This window comes from Salvelinus sp. IW2-2015, unplaced genomic scaffold (assembly GCF_002910315.2).
Source record: "Salvelinus sp. IW2-2015 unplaced genomic scaffold, ASM291031v2 Un_scaffold2471, whole genome shotgun sequence".
Taxonomy (NCBI): Eukaryota; Metazoa; Chordata; class Actinopteri; order Salmoniformes; family Salmonidae; genus Salvelinus; species Salvelinus sp. IW2-2015.
The window spans coordinates 34912-61710 of NW_019943789.1; the positions used below are offsets into that span (position 1 = coordinate 34912).

Consider the following 26799-nt stretch of genomic DNA (forward strand, 5'->3'; position numbering starts at 1 on the left):
GGCCGTGATTGGGAGTCCCATAGGCCGTCATTGTAAATAAAAATTTGTTCTTAACTGACTTGCCCAGTTAAATAAAGGTGAAATAATTTTTTTGTTTAATTTCATGCCTATTATATCCATGAGGGAAAACTAGCTCAAGGCTTGAAGCCCTGAACTCTGACCCTTAGGACCTGACCTGGTCTTGGGGTCAAACTGACTGCAGTCATTTGAGCCATACGCTCTTGTTGACATGAACAGAAAGTGAGCTACTGTTCATCTATGCCAATGTCTCATTTCCTGTCTCCGTTTCTTAAGACTTCTGATAGGTGTTGTTCTCCCAATAGAGTGGCATGGTTAGTTAATGAGGCATTACCCTTTGATGGTACAGACATGACCCAAAACAAGACGAGACATGACCCAAAACACTGTGAAAATGTTTATTCTCCAGATATGAGCGGTTAGTTAAAACACATTACTGTATGTCTTGACCCTCCCCTGATGCATAAGCCTAAGTGCAAATTAGTTGATGTAAGGGGAGTTAGCTCTTGTGAAAGCTTCAAGGAAGTGTAGCTAAGAGAGCTACTCAGGAATGACTCACCCTCACCAGAGGACCAAGTGGTATGTACTGTGGGATATCATGAATGTGTATTAGATCTCCAAACACTAATAGTTAGAAAAGGACAAATCAAAGGTTACACTGAAAGGTCTTGTCACATTTGTGTCTTCTTTTTCCTGATTAGCTTGATAACATCTGCTAAGGGGAAAGGCACACCTTAATTCAAGGGACACAGCTTTCATTTGAGCCGACGTTGGTTATTGGAGAGGAAAGGGAAATTGCTTGGCAGAGGCCTGGGGTAGAATCCAGGCTCATTTGACTCAAGGGGGATCTGAGGTCTCTCATCACAATGGACTGTGCAGTGGTAGGGTTTGGTGATAAAACACAGAAAACAAATAGCACATTCCTCAAATATCTAACTCTGAAGCTCATCGGGGATACCTGAATAGCTGCAGGAGAACGAATACAACACGTCTTAGCTTTGCAGGGGATACAGAGTAGCCACATTGGCCTAGGCTGATGTTTTTCACTCTTGTGGGGTCTAGTCTAATGAGAGTACATGTCTCTCAGAGAGGAAAATAATACTGTGAATCATCAGAGAGATGAATTATAAAGTCAGTGTGAGGTCAGTGAACGCACAGCCAATGAGAGCTCTACATCCTAACACAACACTGGCTGAAGGCACAGCCAATGAGAGCTCTACATCCTAACACAACACTGGCTGAATGGGGACAGCCAATGAGAGCTCTACATCCTAACACAACACTGACTGAAGGCACAGCCAATGAGAGCTCTACATCCTAACACAACACTGGCTGGGAACATGGAGTTTAGTGGATCAAACTGAAGAACCAAGGTTTTTGGAAGCAGACATGAGATACTATTGTTCAATAACTGCAATCTTGATCTTATTTCAGGTCACATGACATATCATTTCACAATGTGAAACACTGACACACACTTACAGATGTGGGATCTTAATTTGATCACTCTTTTCTTTCTGAGAATTTGTATCAACCCCTGCAAAAAAATTCCCAGAATTCACATAATAATTCACATTTCCTGTTGCTTCATAATTATTTTCCTTTTGTAGCAAACTGGTCAATTTAAGATCCTACATATGGAGGTACAGTATACAGTCATAAGATCTATAACTTCATAGCTTCCTCTATTGCCTCAATTGACCAGGCTCTCAGGACAAGAACCCTGGAAGTGAACGGAATGAGCTGGCTTGTCTGTGACTATGACAGAGCTAATGGGCCACCATTAGCCAACCAGAATGAATAAGTAACGGACAGACATACTACAAAACTCCAGGGAGGGCCTGCCCGAGTATCTTCATCAAGCACCCGCTAAAAACATGGCACAATAGTGTTTGCTGGATAATTAATGAGCAGATAATGGCAGGTGTCCAGCTGATGAGTGTTTAGCCCGTCACAACAGACATAGAGGAGTGAGAGTATCTCATGGATCTCCTGATCTCATGGAGAGGCTAGCTGCCAGCCAAACCCTGCGGTCTGACTCACTGCATGACTGAGTTCCAGTGCCTGTTAGAATCATGGATAGGCCTAAAGCCATTAAGACGTGAGGACAAGAGATGTTCATGGTTTAACTTGACCAATGGCCTTGAAATAACAGATGTGTTCGGTTGAGGTTCATGACACCTTGGCTTGATGACCTGACTGAAAAATGCAAAGACAAATGTGATCGCAACTACGGACGGAAGAAAGTTACAGCTGACGCAAGCCAAATGTAACTGTGACTGAGCACAACCAACAAAGCACAATCTGAAACTACTGTATATCACCAGCAGTGATGGGGAAGCTACACTGAAAATATAGTTGACCGAGCTGCCAATTACTGTGGAGTCAGATGTTAACAGAATGTGTATTTTTGGCCTTTTAAACACAACAACTATGAATTAGGCAGGTCTGATACCAAAAAAGAAAGGAATTCTCGCCTACTTCACCCAAAACAGTAGTGTGTAGTTCCAGTAGTTAGCTACACCGCTACATGGTAAAACAGTAGTGTGTAGTTCCAGTAGTTAGCTACACCGCTACATGGTAAAACAGTAGTTGTAGTTCCAGTAGTTAGCTACACGCGCTACATGGTAAAACAGTAGTGTGTAGTTCCAGTAGTTAGCTACACCGCTACATGGTAAAACAGTAGTGTGTAGTTCCAGTAGTTAGCTTACACGCTACATGGTAAAACAGTAGTGTGTAGTTCCAGTAGTTAGCTACCGTTACATGGTAAAACAGTAGTGTGTAGTTCCAGTAGTTAGTAGCTACACCGCTACATGGTAAAACAGTAGTGTGTAGTTCCAGTAGTTAGCTACACCGCTACATGGTAAACCAGTAGTGTGTAGTTCCAGTAGTTAGCTACACCGCTACATGGTAAAACAGTAGTTGTGTAGTTCCAGTAGTTAGCTACACCGCTACATGGTAAAACAGTAGTGTGTAGTTCCAGTAGTTAGCTACACGCAACATGGTAAACAGTAGTGTGTAGTTCCAGTAGTTAGCTACACCGCTACATGGTAAACAGCAGTGTGGTAGTTCCATTAGTAGTTAGCTACACTGCTACATGGTAAAACAGTAGTGTGTAGTTCCAGTAGTTAGCTACACCGCTACATGGTAAAACAGTAGTGTGTAGTTCCAGTAGTTAGCTACACGCGCTACATGGTAAAACAGTAGTGTGTAGTTCCAGTAGTTAGCTACACCGCTACATGGTAAAACAGTAGTGTGTAGTTCCAGTAGTTAGCTACACCGCTACATGGTAAAAACAGTAGTGTGTAGTTCCAGTAGTTAGCTACACGCTACATGGTAAAACAGTAGTGTGTAGTTCCAGTAGTTAGCTACACCGCTACATGGTAAAACAGTAGTGTGTAGTTCCAGTAGTTAGCTACACCGCTACATGGAAAAGTAGTGTGTAGTTCCAGTAGTTAGCTTACACTGCTACATGAGGGATAAAAGTAATTAACTATTGAAAACATTACCAAGATTTTTATTTAGTTCAACTACCACCAAGCTACTACAAAATGTAGTACTAGCATCTACAGTGAACCGTTACTGGAAAGTCAGTCACCGTGGACATACTCAGTGCTCAGCCAGAATCCTCTCGGATGTTCCCAAGGTTACATCTGTTGTTACAGAGTTCAGCCTCTCCCTGTCCCTGTAGCAGCACTGTCCTCAGCCCAGCCAGCCACATCCCATCGTAGCACTCTTGTGATGAAGACACATTAAAAAAACACCAGGCCCAGCTTACATGATGAGGCTCCTAATAGCAGTAGACCTAAAGACATTTCTTATCATTGTAAAAGAAAACTGATCCTTGTGTAAATGCGTTTCTGCTTTGCGGTGGTTCCATGGATAAGGTGCTTGATCTTCAACTGCAGTGTTTGCTGACACAGTGGTACGAGGAACAACAGTCAATGGTAATTCTGACATCATATTAATTGCACACAGCAGAACCAAAAAGCTATGCCAATTGTAGACAATGAGCTGAACGGAAATAAATAATTCAGCAGTGTTTTATTTAGTGTTTGATCCCAACACTCGAGCCGTAACTGAGTACTGTTGAACTATTTCATCCTCTATGGTCTATGCCTCTATGGCCTTCTACAATCACACACACACACACACACACACACACACACACACACACACACAACACACACACACACACACACACACACACACACACACCACACACCCACACACACACACACGCTCACACACACGCACACACACACGCACCACACACAGCACACACCCACACACACACACACCACACACACACACACCACACACACACACACACACACACACACACACACACACACACACACACACACACACACACACACACACACACACACACACACACACACGCTCGCACACACCACACACACGCTCACACACACACACACACGCTCACACACACACACACACACACAACACACACACACCACACACACACACACAACACACACACACACACACACACACACACACACCACACACACACGCACACACATGCTCACACGCTCACACACACTACTCATCTCATCTCCCACATGGCAGGATGTGGTCATGTCGACTCTACTTTCAAAATAACTCCTCAGCAGTCTTCTTTTCCTTTTATAGTCAAAGACATGTTCACCATGTCAACGTCACAGGCCATGTCACAGTGTGGGACACCTGACAGAACGTGTGAGGTGATGAACCCTCCATTCAGTGTACTAGCAGAGGTTTACCCCGCTGCCTATGCACAGGAACACCCATATAGATCCATGGAACATACAGCAGTGTTCTGATTCTACTAAGACAGGAACACCCATATAGATCCGTGACACATACAGCAGTGTTCTGATTCTACTAAGACAGGAACACCCATATAGATCCATGGAACATACAGCAGTGTTCTGATTCTACTAAGACAGGAACACCCATATAGATCCATGGAACATACAGCAGTGTTCGATTTCTACTAAGACAGGAACACCCATATAGATCCATGAACATGCAGCAGTGTTCTGATTCTACTAAGACAGGAACACCCATATAGATCCATGGAACATACAGCAGTGTTCTGATTCTACTAAGACAGGAACACCCATATAGATCCATGGAACATCAGCAGTGTTCTGATTCTACTAAGACAGGAACACCCATATAGATCCATGGAACATACGCAGTGTTCTGATTCTACTAAGACAGGAAACACCCAATTATGATCCATGGAACATACAGCAGTGTTCTGATTCTACTAAGACAGGAACACCCATATAGATCCATGGAACATACAGCAGTGTTCTGATTCTACTAAGATCTGCAGGCCTGGCGTTAATTGTTGTGAGAAGCTAAACTGAAAAATAGAAGTAATGTAGGCCTACATGTGAATTCCAGGAAGTAGTCTGAAAAACATCCTGAAAGAAGTTGGCAATGACTCCACAGTATTGTAAAAGACCTCACTGGAGTAAAAAGTATCATGCAATATGATACCACTTTAGGCCTTATGTAACAGCTCTCTTCTCTGAAACTGATATGATCAAAAATTCACTTAATTGCATAAACAAACAATTACATTGTTTTGTTTGTAGGGGCAGGGAGAAGGAAGTATGATGGTGAAATGGGTTCACTTTCAACATACTGAACGATCTGACAAATGATGCTGTTACTGTGTAAAGTCTGCTAGTGTCGGCATCACATGGACAGCCAAAGTCAGGAATGGTCAGCACTTCTCTTTGTAATGTTTCATGTTGTATTCTCATACAGGAAAATATCCAACTTCATCTTGGCAGACTGAAAAAGAAGCAGACAGAGACCTCTGGTGATAGACATTTTCAGATGGTTGAATAAGTTAGCTCCACCTGGTAAAATTCCACTCTCAAAGAACTGACATTTCTACCCCGAGGTCAGGCAGTAGGATAAGACAGCATAGAACATAATTTACCAGGAATTAGAGAAACAAAACTAGACTTATTGAATGATGAGCATCTCACTGAATACAATGAATAGAATGTCTCTCACTGAATACAACGAATAGAATGTCCATCTCCAGACAAATTACATTTGAAGTTATCTTTTTCATTAGGTTATCATGAATAGAGTTTCAGCCTGCGATGAGAAATCTGTCTATAAACAACAGGATTTGGTCCATGTGATAGATAGGTCTATCTTTTCATTTCAGCCCATACAATCCAATCCTGTTGCAGCAGCGTAATGAGAAGCTCTGAGTTTGACTAGCTCAGGACTCCCCCATGTGGAGAAAACTGTCACAGGAAAATAAGAAGAGGCAAGTTTGCAAATCAAGTTGTTTTGGCCCATACTTTCATCGAACAGCACCAAAACATAGTCATTGTTGGTTTGACTCATGTAGCTACATACTGTATCATATAGACTATTCTGTTGTTTCATTAGCTCCCTTGGTACTGTAAGACATTGATATCGTAATTCTCTGTAAGATTTTTAGACTTAATTTGGTATTTCCCAGGTTACATGAAGGATGAGAGGATCAAAAACTAATTTCACTCAATTCATTTTCATATTTCCCTTTTCTGATGCATACGGCAGCAACACTTCATACAGTCGCATCACCTTCAAAATGAAGAACACAGTCCAGACATCTGCCAGATGGACAACATACAATAAAGGTCTAAAGCACATGCACTAACTATTGAACAGTGGACTGAAGAGCAGAATGGTCAATAGAGAGTCACCATCTGTCCAGACGGCTTAAAGACACTCAGATGAAACAGACACCTCCCTGGATCAAAGTCATGGGGGCCAGAAGGGGGCCAGAAGGGCCCGTGTCCAGTGGGAAACCCCCTGGTGTTTCCTCGGACAAAGCCCCAGATTGGCCCTGAGGACAGAGGAGGGTGATGTTGTTGTGGGAATAATCCCTTCATCACAGCCAGCTGTGAGCCAGTCAGACATGCAGACAAAGAAAGCAGGCTCCATCACCTGTCAGCCTGGATTGCCCAGAGCCTGGACACCAGGAAACAGCTCCAGTGTCCACTGCCTGCATGACCGACATAACCCATATGCCTGAGATGTTCACCATACGGTGGCACTGACAAGATGAAGGCATGTGGACACTGGCATACAGGGTGTCGGTAGCAGAGTGTGAGTCATAGAGATACTGTATTCCTACTCACATTCTTGTCATGTGAGAATTTATGAAACCCAAAATGTCCTCCTTATCAATGTCAATGTCAAAGTGCAGTATGTACTGTAGCTGATCGTGAAACAGTGCAAGGAGAAGGCCAACGTCTCAACTGAGTTCAGTTGAATTTCTGCAATTACATATCTTACCTCTGGGGGGGGGAGAAAAACATTGAAAATAAGGATTTGAAACCATTCCAGAATATGAAAGGGTGATTCCAATATTCTCAAAAGGTACTTGTTACAGACACAGTCAGTTGTACATCAATACGTTGATAGGGTTGCACTAGCAGTTAGAATCGTGTTCTCTAACTTCACTTATACAAGCTGAACAAAGTGATTTAGTAATGTAGGGTCGTCTCCTTCAAGTATCTAGACTTTATCCATCCCGGACATTATTACTTTTTCACATATCAAATACATGTCCTCAGTCAAACATTCCAGAGATAGAGGCTGACGTGTGAAAGATGAGAGGACTTGGTAGAAACACCTGGGGCCAAACAAGGCAGTAGTTTCTGAAAGGTGGCAGATTTACGATCTCACTTTCATCTCAGCGATGATAAGAATAAGAGGAAGTGTCATAGATTATTTTTTGTATTTTTCTTAAGACACTGGCCAGAATCTTTGCTCCCAGACTTCCAAATTTCACATATACTGTATCATGTGTGTCTGCCATAGGCCTATATTTGACTTCAGTTTCCTTCCTTAATGTATTACAACCATGTACATGTATAAGACTTCATAGAACGTTATCCTTGCAAGCCAGAGGACAGGACACATTCCTAAAGCAGGCAGTCATACAGAACATCTCAGAGGTCTGATTAGATTATTATTCCTAGCCAAGATCTGGGGTCGTCTCGTTTTCCTTTCGCAGACTTGCTAAGCCATGTCCCTCCTTCTCAGCAGTCAGCTCTGTAGACCGTCACAGGATTGCTTTTACCGATTATCTCTGAAACAGAATAAGCCTCTTTTGCTTTGAACTCAGAGACTGAGATTTATGCTCAAGTCAAGGTAATGGTGTACATCAGGACTGTGCCATGTTGAATCATGTTACTGGAGGCCTATGTTACTGGAGGCCTGTGTTACTGGAGGCCTGTGTTACTGGAGACCTGTTACTGGAGGCCTATGTTACTGGAGGCCTGTGTTACTGGAGACCTGTTACTGGAGGCCTATGTTACTGGAGGCCTGTTACTGGAGGCCTATGTTACTGGAGGCCTATGTTACTGGAGGCCTGTTACTGGAGGCAGTAACTGGGAGGCCTATGTTACTGGAGGCCTATGTTACTGGAGGCCTGTGGTACTGAAGGCCTGTGGTACTGGAGGCCTGTGGTACTGGAGGCCTGTGGTACTGGAGGCCTATGTTACTGGAGGCCTATGTTACTGGAGGCCTGTTACTGGAGGCCTATGTTACTGGAGGCTTGTTACTGGAGGCCTATGTTACTGGAGGCCTATGTTACTGGAGGCCTATGTTACTGGAGGCCTATGTTACTGGAGGCCTATGTTACTGGAGGCCTGTTACTGGAGGCCTGGTACTGGAGGCCTGTTACTGGAGGCCTATGTTACTGGAGGCCTATGTTACTGGAGGCCTATGTTACTGGAGGCCTATGTTACTGGAGGCTTATGTTACTGGAGGGTATAGAGTTTTTCCTTAAACTTTTCTACCAAAATGTGAATCAAATAGTTATGATCAGGTCAATTTAACATATCATCTGATACAATGTTATTGTTGATACCCCTTTGGCTACTGGACTACTGAATTAATGAGGAAACATGAACCACTTTTCTGGCATTCCCTTTCTAAGATTTCCGAAGTTAAAGGGAGCTCCCCACAAACTCCGCCTCTCCCAGCTTTGGTTGTGGTTAGCTACAGCACTGTATATATCCTAGAATGTCAGAGAAATCACAGGGCCGTATTTTACAGCTGAACTACACTATCTGACCGTGAAAAAGCCTTCTTCTCCTCATGTGAAAGCAATTTCCCTTGTACCTCCCAAGTCCTTGTTTGAAAGCTTGGAGGTAGACTGACTCTTTTGAAGGTGTGGTTCCGGGGTTTAGGCAATACCGCACAAAGCTTTCGAACATAAAATGTCACTGCTCCATAAATCATTAGCAGAGAGGGAAAGAACAGGAGGGGGGTGCAGATGGGATAGTGATAACTCCAGATAGGTTTTAAATGGATGAAAAGAGCACTGAGAAATATCAACAATTTATGGACAAGTTTAGATATATTCCATCTAAAGCCACAAAATATGTTTACAAAAGTCATTGTAAACTTTTAGGACAAAGCCGTCCAATAAGAAAAGTTAATAGCACACGGCTGTGGTTCACTGAATTTAATGCTAAACCTGACAACCAAATATTCCAACAGCACCATTGTAGCCCTGGGTGCAGAGACAGAGCTAGACCAGATGTTAGAGTTCACTTTGAAAAGTTTGCAAACTCATTAAGGGCTTTTAAGTCTTGACATATATGGTGTTAAATAAGCTAGCAGTATTACACTATGCATCTTATTAAAGCACCTATATGCTTTAAGTATAGCTGCAATGGTGATCACAGATCTGTCCCTGCTGGTGAACTATTGCTGGAAAACAATCATCAATCAAATGGCCCTGTGGAGATGTCTGGTGTACCCTCAACGTACAGCCACCAGACCCTCCCGTCCCTTGCCTTCTTCCCATGCTCAGACCCCAGTGTCACTCATTGTAATGGCAACCTACCTCTGGAATTTCAGCCAAGAGAGAGAAAGAGAGCGAGAGTGGGAGGAATGAGAGAGAGGGGGGGGGGGGGGGGGCTGACATATGGGCCTCAGATCAACACGGCTATCAGGAGAGTGAAAAGAGAGAGAGAGAAAGAGAGAGAAGTCTACATACTAGAGGGGAGTGTGTGGTGGGAAAACGTATTAACTAAGAAAGGCTTGGTGAGGATTGAGACTGGTTCCTGTGACCCCTATGTGATGCATTGAGTACATAGGAGCAAGCCCTTGGGAGGAGCAGAACACTACAGAGCCAGAAACACAGTGAGTGAGTGAGAGAGAGAGAGAGAGAGAGAGAGAGAGAGAGAGAGAGAGAGAGAGAGAGAGAGAACGTGAGCTGTACCCAGTCAGAGACATGCATCCCCTCAGCTGGATCGGTGTACTTCTCTTCCTGTTCTACGCTTCCTCTGGGAGTGCCGACGTCAACAGGTTAGTGAGCAATCAATCAAGACTGCTGTAGGAAATTATCCTCAAAGACATACTGTATAAAGTAATGGTCAAGCAATGTACTGTAGTTCATGCTTTTGTTATTGTATCCATTCACTTTGAAGCCTGCAGCAGGTGTAAAGCTCAGTGTTTATTGATAGGATACATTCTAGATAGTAAAGGATTCAGTCTGGACATTTCATTGCAGTTTCAAGGGAACAGCACTGCAAAAGCAATTATTGCATCCCTAGCTAACTCTCCTAACAGCTACTAGCTAACACTCTGGCCAGACACAGCTGAGTGTTGTACGTGTTGTAAATGCATTATAGGTGTTTACTTTTACAGTAAAAGCAGTCGGCTCATACTGAATCCCCATCACCAGTAGCCCTGCTCATAAGACATATGACACACACACGTTAGTCGTTTAGCAAACACTATCCAGAGAGACTGAGTTTAGCTCATGACAATCACAGACATGTCATTGTTTAAATTCTACTATTGCATCCTACTAAAATGTTATGTTTCAATATGTACACGGGGAAAAGGGGTTGTTTTGTTGCCATGCAAGTACTGTCAGGCTGTCTGTGCCTTGGCCAGGGACTCTGTGAAGTATGGAGGCTGTGTCAGCTAAATGTTGCTCCTGGTAACTGTTAATCACTGAAGGACAGCTGTCACACTTAGCGAACCCCTCCTCCTGTGGGCGGTTCTGATTGATTTCTAACAGGTCTCAGATTTCTCCAGACCTCTTGGAGCCAGGGACACTTTTAGGAAGCCATGCAAACATCTGGAACATTTGAGTTTGGCACTGCGCTAGAGGTTAGAGGTTAGAGGTCTCACCAGATAATGTGTAGCTACTATAAAAGGTATAGATTTGATTCAGATCAGAAAGGTTTCCCCAGACAGATCTGCTTGTCAAAAGCTAAAGTTTTTCTGCTATGAAAAGGGAAGTAACAGATTGACATCTCATCCCAATCTAATTTACAGTTTAAAACACACGTGCAATGCAATCATATGGAGATTATTTCCAAAGTGTTGACTTGTTGACAGTCAGTGGGGATAACGTTAGGTGTAATCAGATGGGGGGGGGGGTGGGGGGGGGGGGGGTCATGAAATTGGAGGAAATAGGTTCCAGCTTGAGGTATTCATGTGACACTGTAAGGACTCTAAGGAGTAACTGATGAAGTAGAAGTATAGAGCGTAACATGCTATTTACCTCCCTTTCTCCCAATAGGAGGGAGCCTCCCTTTTCTCCCAATAGGAGGAGCTCTTTTCTCCCAATATGTGGGAGCCAAGGAGAACTTGCCATGGTGTAATTAGCTAGGATGTCTGCAACTTTTATACATTCATTTGGGCATTTGTTTTCTTCTACGATCACTTGTAAAATAATGATCAACAACGTATTATGATAACATTATACTCACTAATTGTATTATTCCTAATCAAGTAGCTGTAGTCAATCAACTAACATTCAACTGTCCATCAAGGAATGGAGACCAGTTCATGCAGAGATTTAACAGGGTAGATAGAGTTGTGTGTCACCTGTCCTTTAACTGTATAGGCACCGCAGACAAGTCCCCACCGGTGGCCAACCAGGTGTGTGTGGCTATGGCAGGAGACTGGCGTGTTGCTATGGCTGGAGAAAGAACAGCAAGGGACAGTGTGAAGGTAAGTATTTCAACAAAACAACTTGTGTTTACATTTGGTTAAGATATTCTGTATGTGGTTACGTTTGGTTCAGATATTCTGTATGTGGTTACGTTTGGTTCAGATATTCTGTATGTGGTTACGTTTGGTTCAGATATTCTGTATGTGACCTTGTCATGTTCTTAGTTGTTTATGATTGGAATTGTCTTTCTATTGCTCTGGTCATCAATTTAACTTGTTCTATGTAACTTTCTCCGATTGAAAATATCACATACTGTAAATAGATACAGTATTCAATGAATGAAAAACTAAAGTAAAACTGGCATATGCACTATGTTGCGTCAGGTATCCAGTTTAACCCTCTTATTGTTCCCGCTGCTGCCTCTATGTCTCTCCTTTAAATACTTTATCAGCTCAGTGTGAACATGGTTGCAAGCACGGAGAGTGTGCTGGCCCCAACAAATGCAAGTGTTACCCAGGATACACCGGAAAGATGTGCAATCAAGGTCAGTAGGGTGACTAGGGACAATGGGAATGCGAGTCAAAGTGGTCTCTTGATAGAGAGCAACTTGAAGCTCAGATTTGCAGCCTGTCTCTGTCGTTTTCCCTCTCTATTTCACAAGCCCCTGATAGATCACTTGATACCTCAATATTTAGATATCAAAACTATTCATTTTCTGCCAATGTAGAATAGTTGATCTGGAGAAACCCAAACAGTATATAATAACATAATAACATAAACCCAAACAGTATATAATATGTTGCCCCTGGCACTACGTAAGGTATGATGTCTGTGGGACAATATTCAAGTATTATGTTTCAGGGAAACCATCATAGACTTGTAGAAGCCCTCTGATGATATCTATAGCCATACATACATGTCCCTGAAGTACATAACGGAGGATGACTGTCTCTCTGTTCAGACCTGAATGAGTGTGGCCTGAAGCCCCGCCCCTGTGAGCATCGTTGTATGAACACGTACGGCAGCTACATGTGTTACTGCCTCATTTCTGATGTAAAGATGATATCTATAGCCATACATACATGTCCCTGAAGTACATAACGGAGGATGACTGTCTCTCTGTTCAGACCTGAATGAGTGTGGCCTGAAGCCCCGCCCCTGTGAGCATCGTTGTATGAACACTTACGGCAGCTACATGTGTTACTGCCTCATTTCTGATGTAAAGATGATATCTATAGCCATACATACATGTCCCTGAAGTACATAACGGAGGATGACTGTCTCTCTGTTCAGACCTGAATGAGTGTGGCCTGAAGCCCCGCCCCTGTGAGCATCGTTGTATGAACACCTACGGCAGCTACATGTGTTACTGCCTCAACGGATACACTCTGATGCCGGATGGCTCCTGTACCAGTGAGTGGAAACTGTAACCCTGACTGTACCTGCTAGGGGAAACTGTAACCCTGACTGTACCTGCTAGGGGAAACTGTAACCCTGACTGTACCTGTAAGGGTACACTGTCTTGCTGAGTAACCCTGCTCAGGGGAAACTGTAACCCTGACTGTACCCGGCTAGGGGAAACTGTAACCCTGACTGTACCCGCGCAAGGGGAAACTGTAAACCCTGACTGTACACGCTAGGGAAAACTGTAACCCTGACTGTACCTGCTAGAGGAACCTGTAACCCTGACTGTGTGTGTGTGTGTGTGTGTTGTGTGTGTGTGTGTGTGTGTGTTGTGTGTGTGGTGTGTGTGTTGTGTGTGTGTGTGTGTGTGTGTGTGTGTGTGTGTGTGTGGTGTGTGTGTGTGTGTGTGTGTGTGTGTGTGTGTAGACTCCAGGACGTGCTCCCTGGCCACACTGTCAATATGGCTGTGAGGATGTACAGGGGGAGATCCGTTGTCTCTGCCCGTCTGCGGGGCTGCAGGCTAGGGCCAGACCACGGACCTGTGTGGGTGAGTACCACTACCTTGGACCACCGACCCTGACACCATATCACTTCGTGAGGAGTTCATACCGGTTCTTACTGGATCTCGCCACCTCATAGTTCTGCACACATAGAAGGTGTAGACTTCTTGGAGATGTTGTAAAGCTCTGAAAAGACTCCATTCTGGTTTACATCCTGCTCTGTCTCAAGGCTCTCGCATAGAACTAATCATCTGTAGCAAATGGGGTAGTGATGTGGGTTAAAATGCGGTTAGTGATGTGGGTTAAAATGGGGGTGTGATCGTAGGTTAAAATGGGGTATTGATGTGGTTAAAGGGTGGTAGTGTGTAGGTTACAAATGGGGTAGTGATGTGGGTTAAAATGGGGAGTTGTGTGTGGTGAAATGGGTAAGTGATGTGGGTTAAAATGGGGTAGTGTTGTGGGTTACAAATGGGGGTAGTTGTAGGTTAAAATGGGGGGTATTGGATGTGGGTTTAAAAGGGGTAGTGTTGTGGGTTAATGGGGTAGTGATGTTGGGTCTTGAAAGGGGTAGTGTGGTGGGTTAAATGGGTTGTGTGTAGGTTAAATGGGGTAGTGGATGTGGGTTAAAAGTGGGGTAAGTTGTGGAAATGGGTAGTGATGTGGGTTTAAAATGGGGTAGTGAGTTGTGGGTTAAAATGGGGTAGTGATGTAGGGTTAAAATGGGGTATTGATGTGGGTTAAAAATGGGGTTAGTTGTGAGAGGTTGAAATGGGGTTGGTGCATGTGAGGTTGAAAATGGGGTTTTGTGTGTGGGCTTAAAAGGGGTTGTTGATGGTAGGTTAAAATGGAGGGGTGAGGATGTGGGTTAAAATGGGGTAGTGATGTGGGTTGAAACATGAGGGCCGTTGGTGTGTAGCGTTAAAACTGGGGTTTTGGTGATGTAGTTAAAATGGGGTAGTGATGTAGGTTAAAATGGGGTAGTGATGTGGGTTAAAATGGGGTAGTGATGTGGGTTAAAATGGGGTTGTGATGTAGGTTAAAATGGGGTAGTGATGTAGGTTAAAATGGGGTTGTGATGTAGGTTAAAATGGGGTAGTGATGTGGGTTAAAATGGGGTAGTGATGTGGGTTGAAATGGGGTAGTGATGTGGGTTAAAATGGGGTATTGATGTCGGTTAAAACGGGGTAGTGATGTGGGTTAAAATGGGGGTATTGATGTGGGTTAAAATTGGGGTATTGATTTAGGTTAAAACTGGGTAGTGATGTGGGTTAAAATGGGGTAGTGATGTAGGTTAAAATGGGGTAGTGATGTGGGTTAAAATGGGGTAGTGATGTGGGTTAAAACGGGGTAGTGATGTGGGTTAAAATGGGGTAGTGTTTCTTCCCACAACACTGCTTGATTTGAGTGGGAGGAGCCAGTCTTCAAACACACTTCCATTGTTTTGCTAAACTTAAGTGTCAGTAAGGAATTAGATTACACTGATCCAAATATTAACCCTTCACTACAATGGAGAATAAATAAGTGACGTCATTCATTTCATGTTCAGCCTCTTTCTTCCCTTCCTTTGCCTTTAGATATTGATGAATGTGTAACAGGGAAGAACCTGTGCCCATACAACAGGCAGTGTGTCAACACGTTTGGCAGCTACTACTGCAAGTGTCAGAATGGCTACGACCTGAAGTATGTCAATGGCAAATATGACTGTGTAGGTAAGGTATACAATAATTTAATATATACAACACATTTTGGTATTAATAATTCTGTGAGGAGATCAGCTAATCAAATCATCTCATTTAATTTTCCAGACAATGACGAGTGTGTCGCCAACACACACCAGTGCAGCCACCGTGCAGTCTGTCTGAACACTCAGGGATCCTACAAGTGCAAGTGCAAGCATGGCTTCCGTGGCAGTGGTTTCGAATGCTCTGGTGAGACCTGAAAAGATTTACTATTCATCCATCATCAAAACATTCTGAGAGTGAAATCTATTTCCTAGAAAAGTTGATGTGCAATGGGGGGCCAGAACCGGACAGTGTTCATTTTCCAGACTGCATACACTATATTCAGCTCGTATATGTAGACCGTCAATGTAAATAAGAATGTGTTCTTTAAACTGACTTGCCTAGTTAAATAAAGGTTGAAATAAATCCCTCTTAGTGATTTTACAATTGCATATTTCATCTGTGCTCTTAACAGCATCGGCAAACATGAGCACTGCCAAAGCCAGTTTCCCATTTGCAGAGAACCTCTGCACTCTACAGATGTTACTTAGGGAGAGGCCCTGATTCAAATCACACCTGTGTAAATATCTGAACCCAGCCATCTGAAGGACAGAGGAAAGGAGAGGCATGTGTGTCTGTATGTCTGCCTGGGAACAGGGGAGCCACAGTGCACTCTCTGAACCAGGCAGTAGATGATGTTGCCTAGGTGACATGATAGGTGCAACAAGGCCTCAGGGCTTTGTGTAAACGAATATGTCTTTATGTTTTTTGTAGTCAACCCCTTTTATCAAAGCTCGTGGGACCAGGGAGACAAAGGCAGTGCAGATGATAATTTCCTAAATGGTGAGATGTGTATGGAATGCAACAAGGTTTTCCACTTCATCTGTTCGCCGCCTTCCATTTTGCTTTGTGAAACCCCCTCCCCTCCCTCTCCCATGGGTCAAGACTAGGTTCTGTCCCCACCCCACACAGCTTGTTCTGCCATGTAGAACTCAGCATGAAACCATTTCAGACTTTTAAATTATGAACATAGAGCAGTAAGTTAGATACAGAATACAATGCATTCGGAAAGTATTCAGATCCCTTGACTTTTTCCACATTTTGTTACGTTACAGCCTTATTCTAAAATATATGACATTGTTTTTGTTCCTCATCGATCTACACCATAATACCCCATAATGACAAGGCAAAAAACGGTTTTACTTTTTTTTTTGCAAATGTATAACAAATTAAACTGAAATATCACATTTACATAAGTATTCAGACCCTTTACTCAGTACTTTGTTGAAGCACCTTTGGCAGCAATTACAGCCTTGAGGCTTCTTGGGTATGACGCTACAAGCTTGGCACACCTGTATTTGGGGAGTTTCTCCCATTCTTCTCCGCAGATCCTGTCAAGCTCTGTCAGGTTGGATGGCGAGTATCGCTGCACAGCTATTTTCAGGTCTCTCCAGAGATGTTCAATCGGGTTCAAGTCCGGGCTCTGGCTGGGCCACTCAAGGACATTAAAAGACTTGTCCCGAAGCCACTCCTGCGTTGTCTTGGCTGTGTGCTTAGGGTTTTTGTCCTGTTGGAAGGTGAGCTCTCTGGAGCAGGTTTTCATTAACAATCTCTCTGTACTTTGCTCCGTTCCTGACTAGACTCCCAGTCCGTGCCGCTGAAAAACATCCCCACAGCATGATGCTGCCACCACCATGCTTCACCATAGGGATGGTGCCAGGTTTCCTCCAGACGTGACGCTTGGCATTCAGGCCAAATAGTTCAATCTTGGTTTCATCAGTCCAGAGAATCTTGTTTCTCATGGTCTGAGAGTCTTTAGGTGCCTTTTGGCAAACTCCAAGCGGGCCTTTTACTGAGGAGTGGCTTCCGTCTGGCAAATCTACCATAAAGGCCTGATTGGTGGAGTGCTGCAGAGATAGTTGTCCTTCTGGAAGTTTCTCCCATCTCTACAGAGGAACTCTGGAGCTCTGTCAGAGTGACCATCGGGTTCTTGGTCACCTCCCTGACAAAGGCCCTTCTCCCCCGATTGCTCAGTTTGGCCGGGCAGCCAGCTCTAAGACGAGTATTGGTGGTTCCAAACTTCTTCCATTTAAGAATGATGGAGGCCACTGTGTTCATGTCCAATCAATTGAATTTACCACATTTGGACTTCAATCAAGTTGTAGAAACATCTCAAGGATGATCAATGGAAACAGGATGTACCTGAGCTCAATTGAGTCTCATAGCAAAATGTCTGAATACTGACGTAAATAAGGTATTTCCGTTTTTTTTTTATACATTAGCAAAAATGTCTAAAAACCTGTTTTTGCTTTGTCATTATGGGGCATTGTGTGTCGATTGATGTGGAAAAAGTCAAGGGGTCTGAATAATTTCCAAATGCACTGTATATAGCTGAGTCTGGCTGTCATGCTTCCCATGCATGGAGTATGATATTCCTGTTTGTCGTCCTACCCTCTATGCTCATCTGTCTATGAAAACATGTTTACACATAAGCAAATGCATGTATTTCAATGAACAAGGTAAGTTATTAAGAACAAATTACAGTGATATACTGTCTGACATATGTTTTGTCAATTGTCTTTATATCCTATGTCGTCTTTATAATCTATAATGTCTTTATGATCTATAATAGTTTCATAATCTATAATGGCTTTATATTCTAAAATGGCTTTATAATCTATAATGGTTTATAATCTATAATGTCTTTATAATCTATAATGTCTTTATAATCCATAATGTCTTTGTAATCTATAATGGTTTTATAATCCATAATGTTTTTATAATCTAGAATGGCTTTATAATCTAGAATGGCGGTGTAACCCCAGAATGTACACCTAAACTCTTGTATAATTGCATCAGATTCCACCTCTGTAGTTCCAGATGTGTGACATGGTCCTTCTTCCTGCAGCTATCCCAGAGTCCCCAGTGAGGCTGCCAGGAAAGCTGGACAAAGAGCAGATCAAGAAYGTCATCCCCGAGCCCAAGGTGACCGTCCCCCCTCAGATCCGCTTGCAGCCCTTCGACTATGACGGGGAGACCTATATGGGTGGCTCAGAGGAGGTGGGMCAGGTGGGCTTTACTGATGTAGGGGAGGAGGAAGAAGAGGAMGATGAGGAGGAGACAGATGTGGACAACAAGCTTAATTCAAGAGGAGATGTTTTCAGTAAGCCTTATTTCCCTCTAACTCTTTCCCACTAATCTACCTTTTTATTGCCATCGTGGGTGGTCCCAAATCTGATTATTCCAACACTGATACTATGGAAGTTCGTACACCATTACTGCTGTGGTAATGTGCAGCGCTCGTAGTTATTCAGAAATAAAATCCCTCATTTGTTTCAAGAATTTGTGATACATACTGTTCTCTTCACCCTGTTAAATTTAGGATGGTTACACATTTTCTATGCCCCCAAATGACACTATACAGGACAACTTCAAACACATAACTACGCAAAGTTCGGAGATGGATGGTCACAGGGTTAGTGCGATGACATTGCTAAAGTAGTGAAATATTTAGTAGGAAACAACTTTACAAACCTTATCATGTTGTCAAATGACAGATGGCAATGTTGTCATTAGCTAGCAAAGTTTGTCAAAAATAGTTTTTTATGCTAACGTTAACTAGCTAAAATCCAGTGGCTTCCCCTCAATCTTAGCTAGCTAGCTAACGTTATACTGCATATACAGTCAATCTGGTGGTATTAAAATGATGAYAAAAGGTTTTTCTGCTATTTATTTGCCTCCTTTTGAATGCCATTGTATTTCCATGACAATGTAATGCACTTTTGATTACATCTTCATCAGCACTGACCCTAATGATGTGTTGAGTAGAATGCTCAGTTGGGCATCAGTCCAAAGCAAATGTTCAAAACAATATTGTGACGAAACATGCAACCCATGAATACAACCAGCGGGTTATACAGTTCATCAAGAGGATAGGAAGAGAGTTCTCTCTGGCAAGAACAAAGGCGGGGGCTCTGCTTTATGACCAATAATAAGTGGTGTGACGRGGAACACAGACAGGAACTTGTGAGTTTCTGCTCTCCCGACTTGAAATACTTGGTAGTTTATTGCAGCCATTTTTACCTTCCAAGAGAGTTCTCAGGGATTATCGCCATGGCTGTGTACATCCCACCGACAGCAAAAATGCTCTCAAAGATCTTCATTGGACCCAGAACAAACTGGAAACTGAGTACCTGGAGGCAGCATTAAGTTTAGAATTTGAGAACCATGCTCCTGAATTACTATAAACATATTGACTGTTTTGATCATGTGGACTGGAATATGTTCCAGGYCRCCTCTGGGGATAACATCAATGAATAAGCCGACACAGTCACTGGATTCATCTAAAAAAGCATGATGTAATTCCGATGGTGTCTTTCAAAAACGATCCAAATCAAAAACCCATGGATTGATGGCAGCCTTGTCAGGAAACTAAAGGAGAGAGATGCTGCTTCTAAACACGCCAAGGTGACCGGGGACAATTGTATGGTTAAACGGTACAAATAATAGCTACGCAGATCGATCAAGATGGCGAGGCACAAGTATAGGGACAAAGTGGAGGAGCAATTCAGCAGGTCGGATACGAGGCGTATGTGGCAGGGGCTTCTAACTATCACAGTCAAATTGAGGTCACCAACGCTGCCCTACCGGACGAGGAGAAAAAMACATTTTTTTCTCACACTTCGAGCAAAATGACTCTGAGCTGCCGAGGAAAGAACCTCACAGGGCTGCAGGCCCAGATGATATCCCTAGCTGCACCCTCAGAAYATGTGCAGACCAGCTAGCTTTTGTGTTCAGACATTTTCTAGCTCAGGCCATTATTCCAAACCTGCTTCAAGATGTCCATTATCATCCCTGTGCCCAAGAAAGGGAAAGTAACTGAACTGAATGACTACCGACCAACACTTCCGTCATCATGAAGTGMTTCGTGAGGCTAGTCAAAGATCCACGGACGACKCAATCGCCATTGCACTGCCMACTGACTTCACCCACCTGGACAAGAGAAATGCATATGTRAGGATGCTGTTCATAGACTACAGCTCAGCCTTCAATACCATAGTGCCCTCTAAGCTCACCACGAAGCTCATAGCCCTGGGACTGAACTCCTCCCTATGCAACTTTGTCCTGGACTTCCTGACGGKCCGCCCCCAGGTGGTGAAGGTAGGCAACATTACCTCCTCCATGCTGATCCTCAACACGGGTGCCCCACAAGGGTKCTTACTCAGTYCCCTCMTGTATACCCATGACTACGTGGCCTCACACAGTTCCAATACACAAAATAGTCTAAATTGGTGAAGTGAAATGGAAAAAATCACTTATTTCAAAAYATTWAATAAAATAAAAAACWGAAAAGTGGTGCGTGCATATGCATTCACCCCCTTTACTGTGAAGCCCCTAAATAAGATCTGGTGCAACCAATTACCTTCAGAAGTCACATAATTAGTTAAATAAAGTCCACCYGTGTGCAATCTAAGTGTCACATGATCTCAGTGTATATACACCTGTATACACCTGTTCTGAAAGGCCCCAGAGTCTGCAACACCACTAAGCAAGGGGCACCACCAAGCAAGCGGCACCATGAAGACCAAGGAGCTCTCCAAACAGGTCATGGACAAAGTTGTGGAGAAGTACAGATCAGGGTTGGGGTTTAAAAAAATATCTGAAACTTTGAACATCCCACAGAGCACAATTAAATCCATTATTAAAAAATGAAAAGAATATGGCACCACAACAAACCTGCCAAGAGAGGGCCGCCCACCAAATCGCACAGACMAGGCAAGGAGAGCRTTAATCAGAGAGGCAACAAAGAGACCAAAGATAACCCTGGAGGAGCTGCAAAGCTTCACAGCGGAGATTGGAATATCTGCCCATAGGACCACTTTAAGCCGTACAATCCACAGAGCTGGGCTTTACGGAAGAGTGGCCAGAAAAAGGCCATTGCGTAATGACAAAAATAAGCAAACACATTTGTTGTTCACCAAAAGGCATGTGGGAGACTCCCCAAACATATGGAAGAAGGTACTCTGGTCAGATGAGACTAAAATGTAGCTATTTGGCCATCAAGGAAAACGCTATGTCTGGCAAAAACCCAACACCTCTCGCCACCCCGAGAATACCATCCCTGATGCTGCCATCCCACCATGGTGGTGGCAGCATCATGCTGTGGGGATGTTTTCATCAGCAGGGACTGGGAAACTGGTCAGAATTGAAGGAATGATGGCTGGTGCTAAATACAGGGAAATTCTTGAGGGAAACCTGTTTCAGTCTTCCAGAGATTTGAGACTGGGACGGAGGTTCACCTTCCAGCAGGATAATGACCCTAAGCATACTGCTAAAGCAACACTCGAGTGATTTAAGGGGAAACATTTAAATGTCTTGGAATGGCCTGGTCAAAGCCCAGACCTCAATCCAATTGAGAATCTGTGGTGTGACTTAAAGATTGCTGTAAACCAGCAGAACCCATCCAACTTGAAGGAGCTGGAGCAGTTCTGCCTTGAAGAATGGGAAAAAATCCCAGTTGCTAGATGTGCCAAGCTTATAGAGACATACCCCAAGAGACTTGCAGCTGTAATTGCTGCAAAAGGTGGCTCTACAAAGTATTGACTTTGGGTGGGGTGAATAGTTATGCACGCTCAAGTTCTTTTTTTTGTCTTATTTCTCATTTGTTTCACAATAAAAAATATTTTGCATCTTCAAAGTGGTAGGCATGTTGTAAAAGTCAAATGATACATAGCCCCAAAAAATCTATTTTAATTCCAGGTTGTAAGGCAACAAAATAGGAAAAATTCCAAGGGGGGTGAATACTTTTGCAAGCCACTGTAAACAACCTCTCCCTCAATGTCGGCAAAACAAAGGAGCTGATTGAGGACTCCAGGAAGAACCAGGCTAGGCATGCCCTCATCCTCATCAACAGGGGCCGCCGTAAAGACGTCAAGTTCCTCGGTGTACAGATCTCCAAGGAGCTGAAATTGTCAAATCATACGGACACCGTGGTGAAGAAGGCACAACAGCGACTCTCTAACCCCAGGAGGCTGAAGAAATTTGCCCTGTCCCGAGGGCCGTCACAGTAGTCTACAGGAGCACCATCGAGAGCATGCTGTAGGGCTGCATCACAAGCTGGTACAGCCACTCCACCACCGCTGACCGCAAGGCTCTACAGAAGGCGGTACGCTCAGCCGCTCACTGTCTGCTCTCCAGGACACCTACAACACCAGGTGTCACAGGAAGGCCAAGAAGATCATCAGGGACCTCAGCCTGTTCTCCCTGTTTACATCATTCAGACACGGGCAGTACAGGAGCATCATGGCTAAAACTAACAGACTGGTCAATAGCTTCTATCCCCAGACCATCAGGCTGGTTTGGTTAGCTGGACTAATGGCCTGGATTGAGTCCCTTACTTCTATCAAAGCTGTAACATGGTGTCAGACTGTCAGGCAGCATTAGCTTGAGGAGAACCATTTCACAATAAAAAGTCAGTTTTAAGCCCTGGACCTGTGTGTCATGATTCAGCCTGTTGCTTCATGTTCTATGCACTGAGTAGCTCTATGGCTCAAAATGAAAGACTCATTATCAGTAAGCAGAGAACGGCCTATGTTTCACATTCTGTAAATACATCAAAACTTGTAGAGGTATAAATAGCTAATTTGGTTAGATGACGAGCCATCAACACATTAGAAGAGTTGTTACTGTGTTTCTTCCTGTTCTAAATAAGATGTAGCAAGAGGAAGTTGAACTAACATACAGTTTAATGCTGCATGTAGTTCAATACGCTCTATGCATTTTGGTTGATGTAATCAAACAGATCTGGTTCTAGTGTTTGAAACAGTATTCTGTTTTGCCCCTGTCATTTGCCATTGACCTTTTAAAGGGAGACTAAAGACAGGAAAAACTGCTGTTGAAACATAAGTGCTGACTACCAGTGTGACAATCCCACACAACCAGGCCTGGGAAAGAGGTGGACGCACTGAGGCCATCAGTCAAACCGTCACACATGACCACTTCTCTAACCTTCTCCTTGTCTGGCCATGCGCTGAAACGGAAGGTTGAAAAGCAAGCATGAAGACATTGCATAGAGATTAGTATAATCAGGCAAGCATGAAGACATTGCATAGAGATGAGTATAATCAGGCAAGCATGTATAAAAGCAATAAAATAAGCCTCTCATGTCAAATCAGTCATTTTGTTTAGGAAGAAGAAGACGCTTAGCTCTTGGTATAAAACACACGTACACATAAAGGTGTCTCTGCAGTCTAACGTTTTGGCCCTGACGGAGACATGGATCACCCCAGAGAACTTCATCTGACTAGGTTTTCTCTCATAGTCCGAGAGCATCTGGTCRTCGCGATGTTGGCACAGGTCTACTTATTTCTCCTAAACGGAGATTTGGGCCAAAATAGCTTGAATTATTGGCTCTGSATCTTACGATCAAAACCCATACGAGAGTAGGCAAAGGATCACTGGTGCGATGGTATACCTCTCAGTGAGACAGTAACAAGGATACCGCTCGCCACTACTGTTGATCTCTTTATAAGGAAGCAAGTCTGACAGTAGCCTGAGCTTTCGGCAGGACGACWCAGAARGCAAGAGGAGACAGGCCCTGAGACATCCATCAGCTCCAGGGAGGAATTTTAGTCCGCCGCCATGTGAGCGCCTCAGGATACACACAGCTCTCCCTGTGCTTGCAGAGACTTGTATTATCATCCCTCAGAACAGCTGTTCAGCAAACAGAGTCCTTGAAAGAGAGAGTCTGTCATCAGCTCCTCAAACACCAGCCCCCTCTGGCTGGTCAGGGTTCAATTAACAAAGTTGCATACATCTGGTTGTCTAGGGCAACTCGGTGAAGGGGGAAGTTTGTTGGRAGAGCTTTAAGATGCTTCAGTTKTAATATCCTACGGTTAAAAGGCACCATTCTGACAGATGAATGGCAGCAGGGCAGGCTTCCACTTGCAGGTAAAAAGCCCCTTACTGGCTTTTGTTTTATGAGGGGAAATCTCTCARCTGCATAATCATCTGGAAGATGTTCAGGAATCACATATCTTCAGAAGAATGCTTGTAACTAAAATAGAGCTATATTATTAAGTAAATTAAATAATCAAGGCTGTTGATATCCTGTTTGAATGTCATGTCTTGATTTTTTTTGGTGTTTTTTTTYCAAAAGTTAAGTACATTATTTTGACATTTTATGTACCTTATCTTAAAAGACTTATCTGTCTCCCAAATCAGTTTCAGAGGACTTTGAGTCAGTATTTGGTCCTGCAACGGATGTCAAAGAGATCGAAATAGCTCCAGGACAGGAAGGTAATCCTTGCTTTACTTGTTAACATAATGTGGGTAACCATACCTTCATAATCCCTGTGAATTGTTGACATCTGACTGTGCCTTCCAGAGTTCTTCATGGACTGCAACTTCGATCAGGGCGTGTGTGAGTGGGTGCAAGACAAGGACGATAGYTTTGACTGGAGCGTGTCCTACCATGAAAACGGTACATAGCATAATGCTAATGGGGCATTAATAGTATTTCTACCTCCTATATTTGCCTTGTAGATGCATATATGTTTATACAATGACCGATAAGGTAAATATTTTATTATCCACATGATCATCTGAATCTATCTTCCAGAAGTTGCTCTTTGCTGTGCTTAATCTATGTATTCCCAAATAGCTGTTGGTCATACGTTAAGGACTATCAGTGATCAGCCTGTGTCCACTCCCTGGTCCCTAACCCCCAGGTATGGAGTACTACATGGCTATGAGTGGTCTTCTGGGAGAGAAGCAGGACCAGGCCAGGCTAAAGCTGCTCCTCAGTGACCGGGCCCAGCAGGGAGGCTTCTGCCTCACCTTCAACTACCGYGTGATGGGCAGCCAGGTGGGCACGCTGCGGGTGCTGTTGAACAATAGCACCGAACTTGTGTGGTTGCGGAGCCGCAGCCGGGGTCAGGATTGGCAGACAGAACTGCTCACTGTGGCCTGGAAGAACCAGGCCCCAGAATCTGTGAGTCATCATTCCATTCCAAACACCTAGAATGATAAAGGACTCATAGAATGGCGCCGGTGTATGTTCTGTGAATAYCGGATTTACCAACTCAATGTGGTTTAATTTAATCACCACACTTGCCAATATGGCCACTGTCAAAGGGAACAAAATACACCACACAAGTCCCAATTTCCAAAACATCTAATCAACATCTTTGCTGTCATTCTGCAGATCATCTTTGAAGCTGAACGTGGGAATGGAGTTGGGGGAGAGATTGGGCTGGACAACGTGGTGCTGACGTCAGGCTACTGTCAAGAGGAAGACACGGCCATCTTTTAAACTGTGAACTCTGAACCTGTAGAAATCAGTCCACTGTGTTTGACACAGACCTCAGAGGCAGAGCTAGCATCAGTCTCTCCCTTTAGTCTACTCTTTTTGGAGAGCAGACACATCTTCCTAATCCCAAACTAAGGGTGTATTTTTTTTGCTGTACAGTACAACAAGTATTAAGAAAAATGTGTATTTGCAGAATGTTTGGCAGTTCAGCCGTCCACATAGGAAAGCGTTTGAGCATTATTGGTATGTGCAGGGATTTCATCTGCAAGTTTTMAAGCTTTTCCTTTCACTTGAGCCACCAAGACAAAGAGTAGTGTCCACACATAAATGATCCACTACATACACTTCAGTTTTTCAATAATGTTCACAAATGTTTTTAAATATCTTCAATTATTTTCACATAAGTGGCAGGATACGGCAGGCTTATCTACAAAAAAGAAAATTCGATTATGTTGCTTCTTCTTTTTCTAAGTGAAATATTGCAGTTAGCTGCAATATATAAAAATAAGATAGACTAAGACTTGTAATATTAATATTAGATTCATCAAGAAGTCTTCCCTTGAAGCCTACACGTTTTATAATCATAGTATGTGTATGTAACAAAGCATAACTGCTGTAAATTGCGCTTTTATATTGTGTTACATTAAAAAAGGTTTTTATAAGGGCTCTGTTCATATTTTTTTTCTCATGGTCTTTGCCCGTGGTCACTAGCTGCTGCTTGTCACGGAGTCTATGGGGCCCTGTATACTGAAACTGTATACAACCACTCACACACCTTCAATCTTGACCTTGTCATAGCTGCTAGGATGTTGCTGTTCCCCCAATCTCTATTCCCACAGAAAGTCACACATGTTCACTTAGAAAAAAACWGTGGTGGAAAAGCCT

At 43.4% G+C, this 26799-nt stretch overlaps 1 pseudogene; it reads left to right on the top strand.

Moving 5' to 3' along the window:
* The first annotated feature begins 10223 nt into the window (after window positions 1-10223).
* Window positions 10224-26576, top strand: LOC112074040 (epidermal growth factor-like protein 6; annotated as a pseudogene).
* Window positions 26577-26799: the final 223 nt, after the last annotated feature.